We start from the raw sequence: 16,127 nt of genomic DNA on the forward strand, positions 1-16,127 counted from the left end.
GAGGCGCCTTAAGATGACTTTCGTCCGTCAAAAAAATCAAATGATGTCTTAGAGAAATGGCCATTTATTTTATTAATAAAACTGGACACACTTCTTTCTCCTCTACTTACAAACTTTTGGTATTGATTTTTAAACGCCCACTGCTACACTAAACATAAGCCTTCCCCAGTGATTTCCAGAATCAGTCACTTGAAAGCGACCAGCAAAACATTACACTATCAGTTTCCCTATTGAATCATTGGTATCAAAGCAGCTACGTTTACACGACACAAACATATTGGCACTAATGAAGCAACATCATGACACATAATACCCTGTGTAGGAATGTGCGATGGACATTGCAATGCAAGCATCGAGACACCTATGCATGTAGGTATATATTATGTATTGGACGTAAGCTTGGCTATTGATACGTAATTAGACCATGGTAAATGATGTTACAATAATAATCATCGTCATACATAGGTACCGTGTTTGTTGTATCAATTTTATTATCAAAATATTTATCAAGATTTTCTCCCTTATAAAACTCGTACTCGTTCTGATTCAGTAGCACAAATCCGAGTTTACAACCAAGATCGGATCTCACAAACAAACACACAAAGAGTGATTTAGAAAATCATATTTTTGTAGTAGACGACACGTTGTATATTGTCCTCACGTTCGCACTGCCATATCTCGTCGCGTCATTATTTCGCCTTACGCTTTGACTCTTCACTGTGGGGTTTTACTTCAAGGGCCCGTTGTCATAGCAACGCCAGATTTGCCGAAAATACGACGGCACAGCATACAGATTATGCCGTAGGTACTTTAATGTAAGGTACACGCTCCAGGCATGCGGACGGCGCGCCAAACTTGTTCACTAGGTAAATAGTTTAAGTTTGCGCGCTTGTTGTTACACAATATTGCGTTATACAGTCATTTTCGTCTAATGTCAGCGGTGGAGTTTCCAACTTGATTTAGAAGACATCCACGCCTCTGGTATTCACGCCCCTACTTGTTTCAATATAAAGTTATTAGCTAAGTACGCCATACAGTTCAATCATTACACGAGTGATTAAATCTATTCGTTTTCACGGTAGACGTATCGTAAGCCTCTAAAATAATTAATACAAAGCGTCCGTCCCACGCAGCAGTACCTCTAAATAAACAAAACAAGTATCTAATAAAACATTTAACGTGAACAAAAGAAGACCGAAAAAATACGCAATTAATCGGGAGCGTCGCAGCGGTGCAATATGTGGGCCCATTAATTTAATTCAGTGTACGTGAGCCAAGACACGGTTTTAACCTTAATTGAGATTTAAGAACAGCTCAGGGGCGGGAGGTTTTTGTGTTTGGATGCAGCCGGAGGCTACACTCTCCCTCCCAGCCTCCGTGTAAGAAAGTAAGATACTTATATAGGTATTCGTTGTGCCTTTTATAATTCAGTTGTTTGCGCGCCGCGCCACTTTTTGCTCGCCTAATTAAATGTTAAGTGACTTATTGTGAATGCGTATTTTAAAGGAAAAGCGCTTTGTAATCTTGTCGTTTTTGGGATTGAATTGCTTTTGTGGAGGTTTTTTTTACAAGGGATTTGAGTGAAAATAAATGTGTTAAGTAATCGTATGATGTTATAATTTTAGGGTTTCTTTTTGGATATGTTATAATGTCTGGTACAGGATTTATCATATTCACATAATTTTTACCTTCATCTCATCCTATCGACTCATTTTCTGAATCACAAAATGGCCCTTTTCCCTAAATTCTTGTAAAAAAGAAACATTTTATTATCTAAAAGAAACACAGTCTGTAGATTCCTTAACAGGGCCTCTTACAACAGATGTACGAAAAACATTATTTTTTCCATTTTCAAGCTCATCCATCCCTCGAGGCGATGTTCTCATTCCACCAACTTTATCAGAATAACGTTCACGAACTCAACAAAATTTCGTGTGCTTACATTATTAATAAATAATTAATTAAGTAGAACAAATGGCTAGGAACACCGAAACTGAACCGATGCATTTATACCATAATGCCCGCTTAAAAGGTTTCTGTAAAATAAACCTAATATTTTATTCTCAAAGCAAGGATACGCAAGACGGTTAATACCTTTACAACATCATACAAAATTCGTTGTATCTAATTCGAGGCTTATCTTGCCATCTGTAATCTCGCCCCCGTTGCCTACTGCGAACGAGATACCTCAAATACCTCCCGCGCCCTCCCCCCTCGAGCTTCACCCCGCGGCTTCCCTCCAGCACCCTTCAGGGCTGGAGTTCTTAGTCGAAGTTCATAATACCCTATTAGTGGCGCACACGACCGACAAACATACTGTGTCTAGTTGACTTACTCGGCCGTGTTAATTTTTGAGTGTTTGCTATCGATTCGTAAGGGATAAAGTCACTTACGTTGTATTAGACACATCAATGGGATGAACTGGGTTAATGTTATACGATTGCTCTCATTTTAAATAATCTCATTTGGAAATATAGAATATGCTTGGTAGAGCTAAAAGTTAGTCTGAGTAAAGAAAGTCTAATTTTTACATAAGAAATAGCACCTAATTTGTGACGCAATAAGCTTGCAATCTAACTGGCGGATCTCTTGGAAATATAACAAAATAATCTAAAGACACGAAGAGAATAAATAGGTAAGTAATATCTCCCTGCGGGGCCCGTGTTCACCGGACCGAGTAATAAATCTGTTGACAATCTTTAATTCGTTCGCCTCGTCGGTCATCGCTCGTCAGATAGCCAAACTCTCATCATAAAAACGAAGTCTCCCTTTCCAAGACACAACCCCTCATTTGTTTATTGTTTTATGTATATTTGTACTTCGATGTTATTAAAAATGTTACCTAATTATCGCTGAAGTTTGAACAGATTACGAAGAAATATTTGAAAAGTTTTATTTAAGGTTTTTTAAGCTAAATGTCAGATATTATGCATCTCAAATTGAATTGAGGTATTACTACTTAGTCATTTTTCAATGTCTATAAATAGTAGTATCTAACATTTAACTTAACATAGAATTTAGATGCATTTAATGTCAACTATCTGTTAACCGGCAACTAGGCAAATAATGTCATATAAAACGCAGAGTGTAGTTAAACACACGTGGCGCCGTGACGACGGCTCGTTCACGACTGGCCGCGTCCGGCGTAAATTGTAGCGTGCGCCTATGAGGGTAGACGGACAAAACCCGAATTACAGCCAAATGGGACGCCGTAATTTGTACTTCGCCGGTGAGACTCGGCTGAGAGAAATTGCTCTCTGTGCTATGTAGGTCAGATCTAAGGCCATTAGTGGTCGCTTTCGTACATACACTGCTGGTTTAATGCTTTTGTTAAATTGTAGTTCTTTTTTAGTTTGTTATAGTGTATCAATCTTAGATTTATATATAGTTTTTAACTCTCTACAAGATTTAGTTTAAGACTAAATTTTGTAAAATTAGAAAATGAATCTGTAGGCTATTATAATTTTGTAAAATTAGAAGATGAAACTTTATATCAAAGTCATTCTACGTTATAAGAAAATATATTCACTACTATACCTATATATTAATAAACAAAATACCACAGACATATAGAAATGTCTAGAACAGCGAGTATTATTTGGCGCACCATGTGCGTCGGATGCTGCAATAGAAATGAAAACCGAATCACAAAGGGCAGCGGCCATTAGCTCGGATATAGCAGCTTAGCGGGCACAATGGGGCTTTGCCATGACCACGTGAACCGTCGACCATCGGCATGCACCATCCATGCTCTGTATATCTAGGTATTGATGAAAATACACCTTTGTTTTGGTATTACGAATTTGTAGCTAGGGCTTCAAAGTAGAATATTGGGAACATGTTACTTTGTATTGATTGTGAGGGAAGCTTAACTATGTATTGGTTTGTTTTATTTTATCTATTCATAATATATCGCCGAATAGTTCAAAAACTTATGCTTAAAAACTAATAACAGCTATTTTCTGTGCGTTCAAAGGCAGAGTCAAAGCATTTATTTGAAGTAAATCATACATTTTTGAGATGCCTTTTCAGTTTGGTTTTAAAATCAAATTATTCTTTGCACAAAGTACTTAAAACTCGAACTTAAGAATTTAAAAAACCGCCTTCAATCTACTTACAATGTAAACAAAAAACTAAAAGAAAAAAAAATTAAGTAAATAAGACGAAAAACTTTCAATTGAATCCAACAAAAGTCAAACGGAGCACTTTAATATTAAACGTTGAAGTTTGGCAAATTTAATAATTTACCAACAGAGTCCTCGGGGTACCGCGCGGAAACTAAATAATGTCTTAAAATGTGAAAGTTTTTGAACAGAATATAATTCCCTGTAGAGGCAGCGAGGCAAGGAGGGTGCAACTAGTTTGGTCGGAAGTTATTTCGTGGTATGGAATCCCTTGAGCTCCTATAAACAACGGTTGCACAGACCGAGTCACGATCAGAACTCATGCCAAATATCATTCTTATTTATTTTACACTCCTATCTCGTTTGTTGTCGTCCTTAAATACCTCGCTAGCATTCATTTCACCGTTGACAGCACTTTATACGATTAAATTACTTATGTATCACCGTTCAACGCTATTCCAACGGGTATTAACATGATGTGTGTGCAGCACTTTGTTTTAACTAATCACATAAACTTTAATCCTCGCTTAAGTGAACATCTAAATGAAATCCTGCTTTACTTTAGAATATTTCTAAGTCCTAAGCCGCTGTATATTAAATTCGAAAAACAAGTATGGCGTGTGTTTGCATTGCTCTGTGAAGTGTATGTATGCTTATGTGGGTCGACGTATTTATTATTTATTTGGGAATTCTCGGGGCTCCCGACGCCGGTCGGAGCCGACAAGTCAGAATTATGGAAAAATAACTCATCTCCTACGACATATTGACTTCGCCCACAGACGGGGAAATAGGAGTACGCATCCTTTCGGGAATTGCACCGATACTTGCCGATACTGTTTTGTTCGGCTTTTCGGTTTTAGCTTATTGGTGTTCCGGCATTGAAGGGGCGAATGTACTAAGTTTTATTAAATTTAAACGGTTGTGAAAAGAATGTACTTGTAAGAATGGAGAAACAAATTTGCTTTGTCTGACTTTGTGTCTGCTGGATATTAAATTCGAAAAACAAGTATGGCGTGTGTTTGCATTGCTCTGTGAAGTGTACGTATGCTTATGTGGGTCGACGTATTTATTATTTATTTGGGAATTCTCGGGCTCCCGACGCCGCCGGTCGGAGCCGCCAAGTCAGAATTATGGAAAAATAACTCATCTCCTACGACATATTGACTTCGCCCACAGACGGGGAAATAGGAGTACGCATCCTTTCGGGAATTGCACCGATACTTGCCGATACTGTTTTGTTCGGCTTTTCGGTTTTAGCTTATTGGTGTTCCGGCATTGAAGGGGCGAATGTACTAAGTTTTATTAAATTTGAACGGTTGTGAAAAGAATGTACTTGTAAGAATGGAGAAACGAATTTGCTTTGTCTGACTTTGTGTCTGCGTTGTAATCTCTCTCTTTTGTATTTATATTTATATTATAGTACTTTTCTCTCTACATTGAACAAAATGGAATTATTACTATCATTATAAAGTATGCTGTGTCCCTAAGTCTACTACGTTCTAACTTCAATTCTCTTAAAAGTATTCGATTTCAAAATCTCGCTCTTATACATATAGGTATACTTAGTAAATTTTTTCAAACTCCCTATTTTACCTGTTACAAGACTAGGCCCTAATACACTTCAGTGTAAACAATCAAACTAAAACAGACTCGAACTTACATAAAAGATATACAAAAAACAACCTCCACAGACGAATAGAAGACTGATTTAGTCGAAAAAATATACATGGAACGATGGAACAAAGCGAGCTACAGACAAACCACTGTTTATTATCCCCGCTCCATAAGAAAGGCTACTTTAGCGAAACGTAGCGATTTCAATAACAGAAGACTTCATTGAATAGAGTTACCTCATAACATTTTTATTGTACAATAAGAGTTTTTCCGTCGACAGGGGCACGTAAACGGTTCTGATATTGCTTATATCGAAATATTGGGGTTACGCTACATTGCCAGATGAGCGGGCAATGAGCGGAGCGATTTCTATTCCTCTTTTTTACTATAGAACTTTCATCACGTGGTTCAATGCTAAACACGAGCTATGGCTAGCTTATACACCTACTAAAATCAGTAGGTATTGAGTATCAAATTCTAAAAACTAGATTAAAAATGAGACGAGAGTTTCGGTTACCAAAAAAAAAGATACTAAAAAAGCGTGGGTCGCATCTGGCATTTTAACTGATGTAGGTACATTATATTAGACTGGGTACGCATTATGACGTAGAGTTATCGGTCTGATAACATATCTATTGGAAAGTGGGTGTAAGTCATAAGTACAAAGCTAGATATCAAACAAAACCCTTTAATAGTGACGTAATAAATGTTATATTAGCGAGAATAATCTACACGTTTCATGACTTTCAATGTTAAGAAATAAACCGATGTATAGCAAAATCGACGGTGGATCTCTGGCTTTTCCATTATCTAGCGACCACAACCGCGACTCGTTCACGTTAAGTGACTTATAAACTGCGATTATTGAGTTCCTTCGTGGAATGTTATTGTACCTGCAATATATTTATATTGGGTGGTTACACGATAAAGTCATATGAGTTGCTTGATATGAAATATTGGATAGCGATGGGGTGCATAGATTGGATTACGATATCGATGGAATGTGTTTAGGGTGGAGATCATTTTGTCGCCTTAATATAAACGTATATCATATTCTCGCTTTCTTTGAGAGTTTGATGAGTTCTTATTCAGTTGTTCAATGATACTTTTAGGGGGCTTATTGCAATTGAGAACTCCGAATCACGTTTTGTGGTAATATTTATGATGCGATAGAAGTATATTGTCTCTCTTTTACTAGATTCGTAATTAAACTTACAATGGTTAGTACTTACAGGTGACTGACCCGACCAAATAAAACCTCACCGAAATCACGTTAAAAACTTTGAAACCGCACACAAACAACTCATTAACCATTAAATCTTTAATTCCGTCTACAAAGTGTTGCCATAAACCGTCCCCTAAAAATGGCGAATAAAGTTTTATTCTTAAGATTAGAGGACTATATCTTGCAGTAAAAGTGATAAACAGTGCCTGTAAGCCGTAGACAGCCTGTAAACTATTTTCCATGTCAGCAAAAGTGCCCGTTTATGAACAGCAAGTTTATGGTACCGGGGCCACGGATCCGCCGTAAAATGGTTCCAGTTCAGGTGATAAAACGTACCGCGGTTACTAAATTCAAGCTGCATTTTAACGAGAATCTCCCAGTTGAATTATTTCACGCTTTTTAAACAAGCTGTGAGTGCAGATTGTTTCGTTTTTATCTCTATTTTGTCTGCTTTTTAATGTTTGTTTGAATGTTTTATGAATTATTTTACTTTATGTTAAAGGGATTTGAAATGATGGGTGGGTTGTTGCTGGCTCTTTAATAAATTTTGCTTACGGTTTATGCGTTAAATTTGTTTTAACTTTATTAAATCTTTTAGTTTATCTACATTAAAGAAATATGTTTGAGCTATGTTAAACATTTAATTAATTGACTTTTAAAGAACTATAAATTGACCACCCCTCACATTTACAAATAACTACCTCAATACCAACACAAGTTCACACAAGTCAGTGAATAAGGAAATAAGGCCTAGGTCACAAATGTTCGATCTCTCGCATCGGGGAGCGTGTTATTTGCTCATAGGTTGTCTGTCGGGCCCTCGGCTTGCCACCGTAAAACTATTTCCGTTCGCCTGGACTCCATTTCCGTCCTCGACGATACGGTGTGTCCTCGGCTTTATATTGCGAACAGCCCAATTGTGTGCGCCCGTGTGAAGATGGATTGTGACGTCATTGTTTCGTAATTTGCGTATGTGAATGTGATGGGAGATAGGTTTTTTATTAAGTGTTCTAGATTTTGTCCTATATTGTTTTCTAGGTCTATTATTAGATAGGGATTGAGTTTAGTCTCTGTAAGTCTAAGCGAAGGGAAGATTAAAATAATAGATTACGGTTTTGAGTCTCTCGAATGTTCAATTGTAGATTATTAAATTATTGTAAATTAGTACAAGGTATCTTTTAGTGGACTTTATTTACATATATAGCGTTGCCTCACTCTAGGATTTTCTCGTGTAGCCTGGATGCGTTTAACTGAACATTACACTTGAACTTGTATGTTTGGTCGAATCTGAACCCGAAACAACAATTTATGGATCACACATAAAGCTGTTTAAGAGATCGAAACTGTTCCACGTTGTACAGCAGCCAGTTGTCCAGCTACTGCATCAACCGTGCAGACAAATAGTTAGCCCTTTAAACATATCTCCCAACTGGCCAAAATACTTTACATCTGTCTCATGACATCGATCCCATATTTCCAGCCGACTCTATTCTTATTCCACAATAAACTCAAAATAGAGATGTAATACATCAAAAATAGGTAAGGGGCAGGAGTGACCCGGAATATTGCACCAGGATACAAGTCGGAACTGATCTTAGGGCTGTTGACTTTGTTTTCGAGGAGTTGGCGATATATTGTGTAAGGGTAAGGGTAACTTCAGACCCTAGTATAGTTTACCCCACTCGAAAAAATGAATGGGACGAACGACAAGATTTATTAGATGAGTGTTCCTCATATTTAAGAGGCCATAGTTTATTATATTATTTTTATTTATTTATTTATTTACTGCAAATAATTGGGTTGCCTATTATTGTAATTCAGTGACTTATGATATGTATTATTATGTTTTGATAGTTTAAGTGTATAAGGCTTGAGGAGTTCTTCCGTTCCCTGGTTTTTGATTGGCTTGTTAGTTTTGAATATGTTTTATTATACTTCTCTGTTTCTTATTATCATTGCTTATTTCTATGTTTGTTAAGTATCTCATTATTTTAATGCCAATTTTATTATTATGAACACAATTGTACCCATTTGTATTATTAACAGCGTTATGAACCGGAACGATAAATAATAAATAATTGTGATTTCTGATGTAAGTTTGTATTTTAGTTGAGTATACCTAAACAGCCGCACCGATTTGGATGAATTTTGGCATGATGTAATGAAAAGAGGACCAGCAAGATATAATTAGAATTCATACTAGTACGTAGTAGGTACTACTGAATATTTTCGAAAACCATACAAATTCTGACATTACTTTAGATTCAACGAGTTAAGTCAAACAAGACAATGAGCTTATTGGTACTGGCCACAACTCTAGACTCCGTGTTACTACTGAAAATTTAAAAAATACGATAAATTAAACCCAGTAGCCCTTTTCCGACACGGGAATCGAATCCTAGACCCCTTGCCGCAGTCCCAATTGCGATTACTTAAACAACGAAGCAGTTATCATAATAATCATAAAAAAATCCTAAAATCCTTAATACCTCTCAAGAAGAAACAACCAAATACTTAATTATCCAAAGTAATTTTAGAAAAGCGTTGTGTGTTATCAAAATTATTTTACGAAACCTTAGTTTATTATTAGCGGATAATAGAAATCCGAGTTATTATTAAAGTAATCCAATTAATGAAGCAAACTAAACCTTATTCCTTCGGGCTAGGACTCAGACTTTATTATTAGAATATTTTCGTCCATCTAATGTTTCTTTGTAGCGTAATTATAATCTCATGTTTTCCTTGAAAAAGAAAGTTAATTCAATTTTGTAGTATACGTAAAGATTTTGCTAAATATGGTAGTAGAATGTAAGTAAGCGGAGCTGCGGACTTCCTAGCGGGTTACCGGGGCTCTGGCTCGAAAAGCAGGAATAGAAACGGGGTGGTTTTTAGTCAGTAAGAGTCTGACATTCTCTCTCGCGTCCCTTACGACGGGAGAAGCCATTGGACATTTCCCCACTTAAAAAAAAGGATTATGTATTGACCTACTCTGGTTACTATGATACCCTTTACCTCTTGGCCACCGCCTAAACCTAAAGGGCTTACAAATTTTGATAAGATTTTATACAAAATATTAGTATGATACTTAGATAAAACCTTTTATTTTACGCAACGTTTTCTCTGCGTTTGATATTGCAAAGCCCCATTGAATATACTTCAGTAAAAGAAAGTACCTAAGATTTAAATTCGAACGAACCTACATCCATCTTAAATTTTCAATAAATCATTCTACCAATTCTTAAAAAAAAATCCGTTTATCATTCCAAAAAACAATATTGCATTCAAAAAAAGAACGAGAAAAAAAAACAACCGACAATCAAATTGCTTGCCACCCGAAACTCAGAGGACTAATTTATACGCGCCCTGTAGACAGAAAGGTACACGAGTACCTTCGTATCGCGTCGCCACTCAAACACTCACTCCATGCGAGTGAATAAATAGGTGATCCGACACCGACTTCCGATATTTCTTAGGCCCAAGTCGGCCCAACTTGGGAAACTCACCCTCACTTGTGAACTCGATCAATCATCGCCCGAGCCGTACCCAACCGATCATTGCTTGAACTCTTTCATTTATCTAATGAGTTCTGAATGCCCACACCCCCTGTTTGCCAGCCGGGGTCGCACTTCGACACGTCTTGATGAATTAATCGGCTGGAAACGTGTATGAACGTTCTAATAATGTTGTAGTTACTTTGTTGAGGAGGTCGAAGTGTGTTTGTCTGTTTATGTTGATTGAATGTCGTTTATATTTCGATTTCGAGTTTTTATAGTAATAGTCTTTAATAGCTACGTGTCAATTGAAGTAAATCTATTATTCTTAGATATGACTTAACTTTTCAATCGTTTCTAAGAGATTGTTCAACATGCGCTTGCGCTTGCATAATGAATACGCAAACTGCGTCAAGAAGCCTCCAGAAGTAGAACATAGAATTGATTTTTAATATTATTTACTTCAATAGAGTCAAATAAATGTCGAAATAGTACACACAAATATCTATCTCAGCAAAAAGAACGAATTTCTATCTCCATTTATTGTTATTAGAGGTAGCAAAACAGTAAGTAATCGATTCGTGTACCAGGCAAAGTGCAACCGTCGGTTGTAAGCTTTCTGTCAGACTTAATGTTGGATTCCAGCTTAACCAGACCTGAAATGCGCTGGCCTTAATCCACTTAAAATAACAACAGGGCTAATACTCCCCGCAGAACGTCGCCGTTTCTTATTGTCTTGTGTCGCAGGGATTTTATACCAATTTATAACAACTTGCGTACAACCAGGGAGACGGGAGTCGAACAATGTCGCACGGGATTTATTTTTGGTAATTTTGTTAAAGTAACTTTAGATGTGTAGGTATAATTTGTTTTAATTTTAGTGTCTGCGTATGCTATACTAAACATAACTAAAAATGTTCTCAGTTTCAATCAAGGTAAAATAAGATATAAAGGCTAAATACGAGTAACTCTCCGAAATCCCCTTTGCCAAAGTTTTATTAAACGCGGTGTTTAACGAATACGATATACTCGTACGTTTGAAATTTTGAGGGAAATTAGTTTTAAGCAGTTACGAGTTGGCAAGTTGTTGATATCCCTCGGGTGGCGCGTTTTAGAGCAGCTACCAGTACATCCTACGAGGCATCCGTCCATTCAACTTCGGCGCTAAACTTTCAAGTCTAATTGAACTTTAAATTGTCATGCGATACATGGAACGTAAAAAGATCGACGTCTGGTGGCTACACGGTCGCGTTAATTACTTTAATATCAGTAACAAAGGCATTCTGCGGCGTGGCTCGTGGCAAAAAGGCGCGCGTGTGAGTTGTTATGAGCGATCGCTACAACCGTCCAACTTCCCCGACCGGTGTTCATTAGAACTTACACTTGCATGAATTTTCACCAACTTTCCGACGTAATGAACACTAAAAGGAGGCAAGTTTGAACGCTTCAAATTTTAATACTGCTCCGCACGGTTCGCCGCGGACAAGGTTTAATACTAAATTGGCCGTATGGTATTCATAGGTGCCGGCAGAGTTAGAAATCCAATATCCTTTGTAACTTGCTTTTAAATGAACTCTGGTTTGTGTTTGCTTCGCTTTTAAATCGTCTTTGTGAATACTCCGATATGTGTTTGTGGTAATTCAACCACGAACTCGAGTTTTGATGACAAATAATTAAACATTTGGACTCGGGACATTCTGTTTAGTACTTTACGGCTTTGGAGATAAGACGCATGTTTTAATGAGTCTGTCAGATTAAAGAGATAGATCGAATTAAGGTGTAATTACTTTCTCAGTTGTTTTGTGACTATTTTTAGGGTTCATTTACGTCTGCAGAGCTATTAAATGTAGGAATGAATCTTTAAGAAGGTAATTCACATTTTTGTGGCGATTAAAATTGAATAAACGCTTCTGCTAATTTATTTTCTTAGTTGATACGTCAGTCCTTTTGTATTTTTTGGTACCAACCTTAAAATATGTATTTTAGTTGAAACTTTTTCAAAATAATCTTCTTAGTTGCAAATAAGGATGACATTTTTTTATTTTAATGTCCGTCTTAGATGAGACATTTATTTTCTTACAGAAACAAATACTTTCGAAGATATATCGATTTGAAATATCGCGTGACGTCACTTCTAGGTAGATTTTATACGTAGAAATTACGTATTCACTCCCACTCCTACCTAAACTTTGATTCGTTTTATCTAAGTATTTTTTGTTATACGACAAAATAAAAAAAAAAATACGTGTCTAATATTTTTTCATTACCCAACTGACGGACTAAATAGATTTTTAATTTTCATACTCCGTCATCATCCCTATTCTATGCAACTTACTAATTTATTAACGTTTTTTAGAGTAAAACAACTGTAGTAAGTAATAAATATATTTTCTTTACTTCTTACCTTTGCTATTAAATGATGGCAGTTAAGACATAATTTTCTTTTATTACTTAAAAATAATAGCTTTTTTCAATGAAACCCAAACCAAAGCATCTGTTTACACTAGTATCTGAATGAAGAAGAAAACTTGAATTCTACTCTTTTTGGTTGGAACCCAATAAATATTAAATATCAGTTCGTGTGGCCCTTTGAAGTGGCACCGTAGCGAAAGGGTCGACTACTAACCTATTGTAACTTCTCGAATTAAATTCCTAAGCTAACCGACTCTGCTATTTAGATATAATATCTATAGATGTATGTGTGTACGAATAACTCGGTTCTCTTTATAGGGAGACAGAATTAGGAATATTATTTATAAACTGATATAAAGCTAGGTTTACTGTCTCGTTGGTCGAGTGGTCGCAAGTTCCTGAGAAGGGGTCTCGGGTTCGATTCCCGGATCGGGCAAAGTATTACTGGGCTTTTATCGGTTTTTCGAAAATTTTCAGTAGTAGCATGTAGTCTGGAACGGGGTGTCTTTTAGTCAGTAAAAGTCTGATACTCCCTTTCGCCTCGCGCGGAAGAAATCATTGAATGATTTTCCCCCGTAATCAGAAAATACTGTTTTGTAGTAGACTTTAGCTTCCCATGATTTGTAACGAGTCAAATAAGTACTGGAAGATTTTATCATTGTCAAAATTCTCAGCAGCTTAAAATAATCTGAGAGAATTGATACTCTATAGTCCCCTTGACCGCTTATGTTATTCCTTACATATTATAAAACAAAAACCCCATTCGTGTCTATCAGTCTGTTTTGTATGAACGCGAAAATCTCAGAAACTGCTGAATGCTGGTATACCACACAAACTATTTCTCGTCTAAAAGGACAAGTCTTTTGTACAATTTTGGGACTCAATACTGGTCGAAAAATAATGAAAATAGAAACTAGTTAATTTAAAAATAGATTGTTTTTCTTTAATAGTTTTTAAAAGATTCATATTTTTATACTGTGCATAAAAATTATATATTTGAATATTTTGACATAGATTTTGAAACAAATTATACTGCCGAAGATAAGTAGATCTTTACTTTAAATTTGGTTATACCTACTTATTATTATTTGATAAAAATACTCATAGAATAGAAGAATGAACTCCACAGAAAGAACTACCAACAAATAATATAATTTCTTGCCATTTCGAAGTTCAAAAAATTTATTTCTTGGTTTACTATCTCTGAAATAAAAAAAATCCTAAACATTAAAATATTCTGAATTCAAAATTATTTCCTAATGCTTATCGTGATCATATTTGCAGAGTTTTAAGCCATGTTGCCGCATTCCATTTCTTTTTTAATTTAATTAATTGCGATTTTTCTTGTGTAGGTATGTAAAATATTTTTTGTGAATTTTATACATTTAAATAATCATAAGAACGCTTACTATTTTTTCTGTATTCCTAGTTAACTACATTATTTAACAAAATTCTAATATTTCCAAATTCTTTGCAAATATTCGCCCTTGTGTCTTCTAGCAATCGTAAAAAGAAATATGAGGAATCATATTTCTACTAATGACTTATAATGATCGTATTTGCACAATAGAGAAAGTCATGATGATGAAATATTTAATAAAATATATCTCTGTACTAAAATAGAAATACAAAGATCAGAAAAAAAAGAAATCTCCAATTATATAAATTGCACTGACCTTCAGTCATTTTACTAAGTTATCGTAAAACCCTGTTACAATAAATTTTGTTTCTCATTAAAGCTAAAAAAAATCCATTTATAAGTCGTACCTATGTCCTTTTTACTGTTTTATAAAACTAATGATTTCCAATAATTAATTAGTAAAGATATTGTAACGTCATATTTTTTGTGAACAACGTAAGATTTTCTTTACAATTTTACAACAAATCCTATAAACTTATTCAAAGTAGGAATTATTATTACAATTTATTCCTTCAAAAGAATAAAGGCCTTTAAATGTCTTATACTACAAATTTTATTAAAATCAACCTAAACTTCTTGAAAATATAAACCGAAATTGAAATAAAACGTTAAACGGTATTTTATACAATTTGTAACATTTTTTATTATTTTTCCGCTGTTGTTTTAATTTTTAAGTTGTAAATATTTTAGTCTTAGTTATTTGTAACAAGAAAAAAATAAAATGTTAACCCAAGAAATCCTATAAAATTGTCTCTTTAGAACTATAATTCCCGACTTACAAAATTTAACGCGAAACTCCCACAAAATAGTAAGGTGAGTCAGACTATCTTTAACTGGCGTATACTGCACAGTATGTGGGCAAATGTGTTTTGTGCAAAGTACCCGCATAACACTCTTATCTACGGCATACGCGACTCGACTGGTTAATGAGACCGATCGATACACAGTTCTTATCAACACTTCAAAGTTTAGTTATGAAACTAGGGTCCCTCTGTTTGTCGTTTGTCCCCATACACCTCTATCTGATAGCAACCCTAATTGGTACACCTCTATTCTATTAGACTGTGTGAAACTCTGACCTGTGCCACGTTGCATTTATTTTTTTATTTTTAGAGGCAACGGAATTTTCATAATCTTTCAAAAATCGAATTCTCGTTTGATAGAAACTCTAATTAGTACACCTCTACTCTATTAGACTGTATGAAACTCTGATCTTTCTCATTTGCATTAATTTATTTTTATTTTTAAAGGCAATGGAATTTTAATAGTTTTTTGAAAATCGAATTCCCGTCTGATAGAAACTCTAATTGCCACAACTCTATTCTATTTGACTGTATGAAACTCTGACCTGTGCCACGTTGCATTTATTTTTTATTATTTTTAAGGCAACGGAATTTTAATAATCTTTTGAAAATCGAATTCCCGATATACTTCTATCTTCTAATTGGTACACCTCTGTCCTATATACTCTATTAGACTGTATGAAACTCTGACCTGTGCCACGTTGCAGTCATTTATTTTAATTTTAAAAGGCAACGGAAATTTTATAGTATTTTGAAAATCGAATTCCCGAAATACTGATAGAAACTCTAATTGGTACACCTCTACTTTTAGACTGTACAAAACTCCGTTCTGTACCACGTTGCATTTTCTTTTTGTTTGAATTTAGAGCAACGAATTTTTAATCGTCTTTTGAAAATGGAAGTCGAAATTCCTCTGTTTGATAGTAACTCTTTTAGGATGAATGAAATTCTGACCTGTGTTACGTTGCATTTAATTTTTATTTGAATTTAGAACAACGTACAGTCATCTTTTAAAAATAGAAGTCGATAGTCCAGTCC

The sequence above is a fragment of the Spodoptera frugiperda genome, chromosome 7 (assembly GCF_023101765.2).
Source record: "Spodoptera frugiperda isolate SF20-4 chromosome 7, AGI-APGP_CSIRO_Sfru_2.0, whole genome shotgun sequence".
NCBI lineage: Eukaryota > Metazoa > Arthropoda > Insecta > Lepidoptera > Noctuidae > Spodoptera > Spodoptera frugiperda.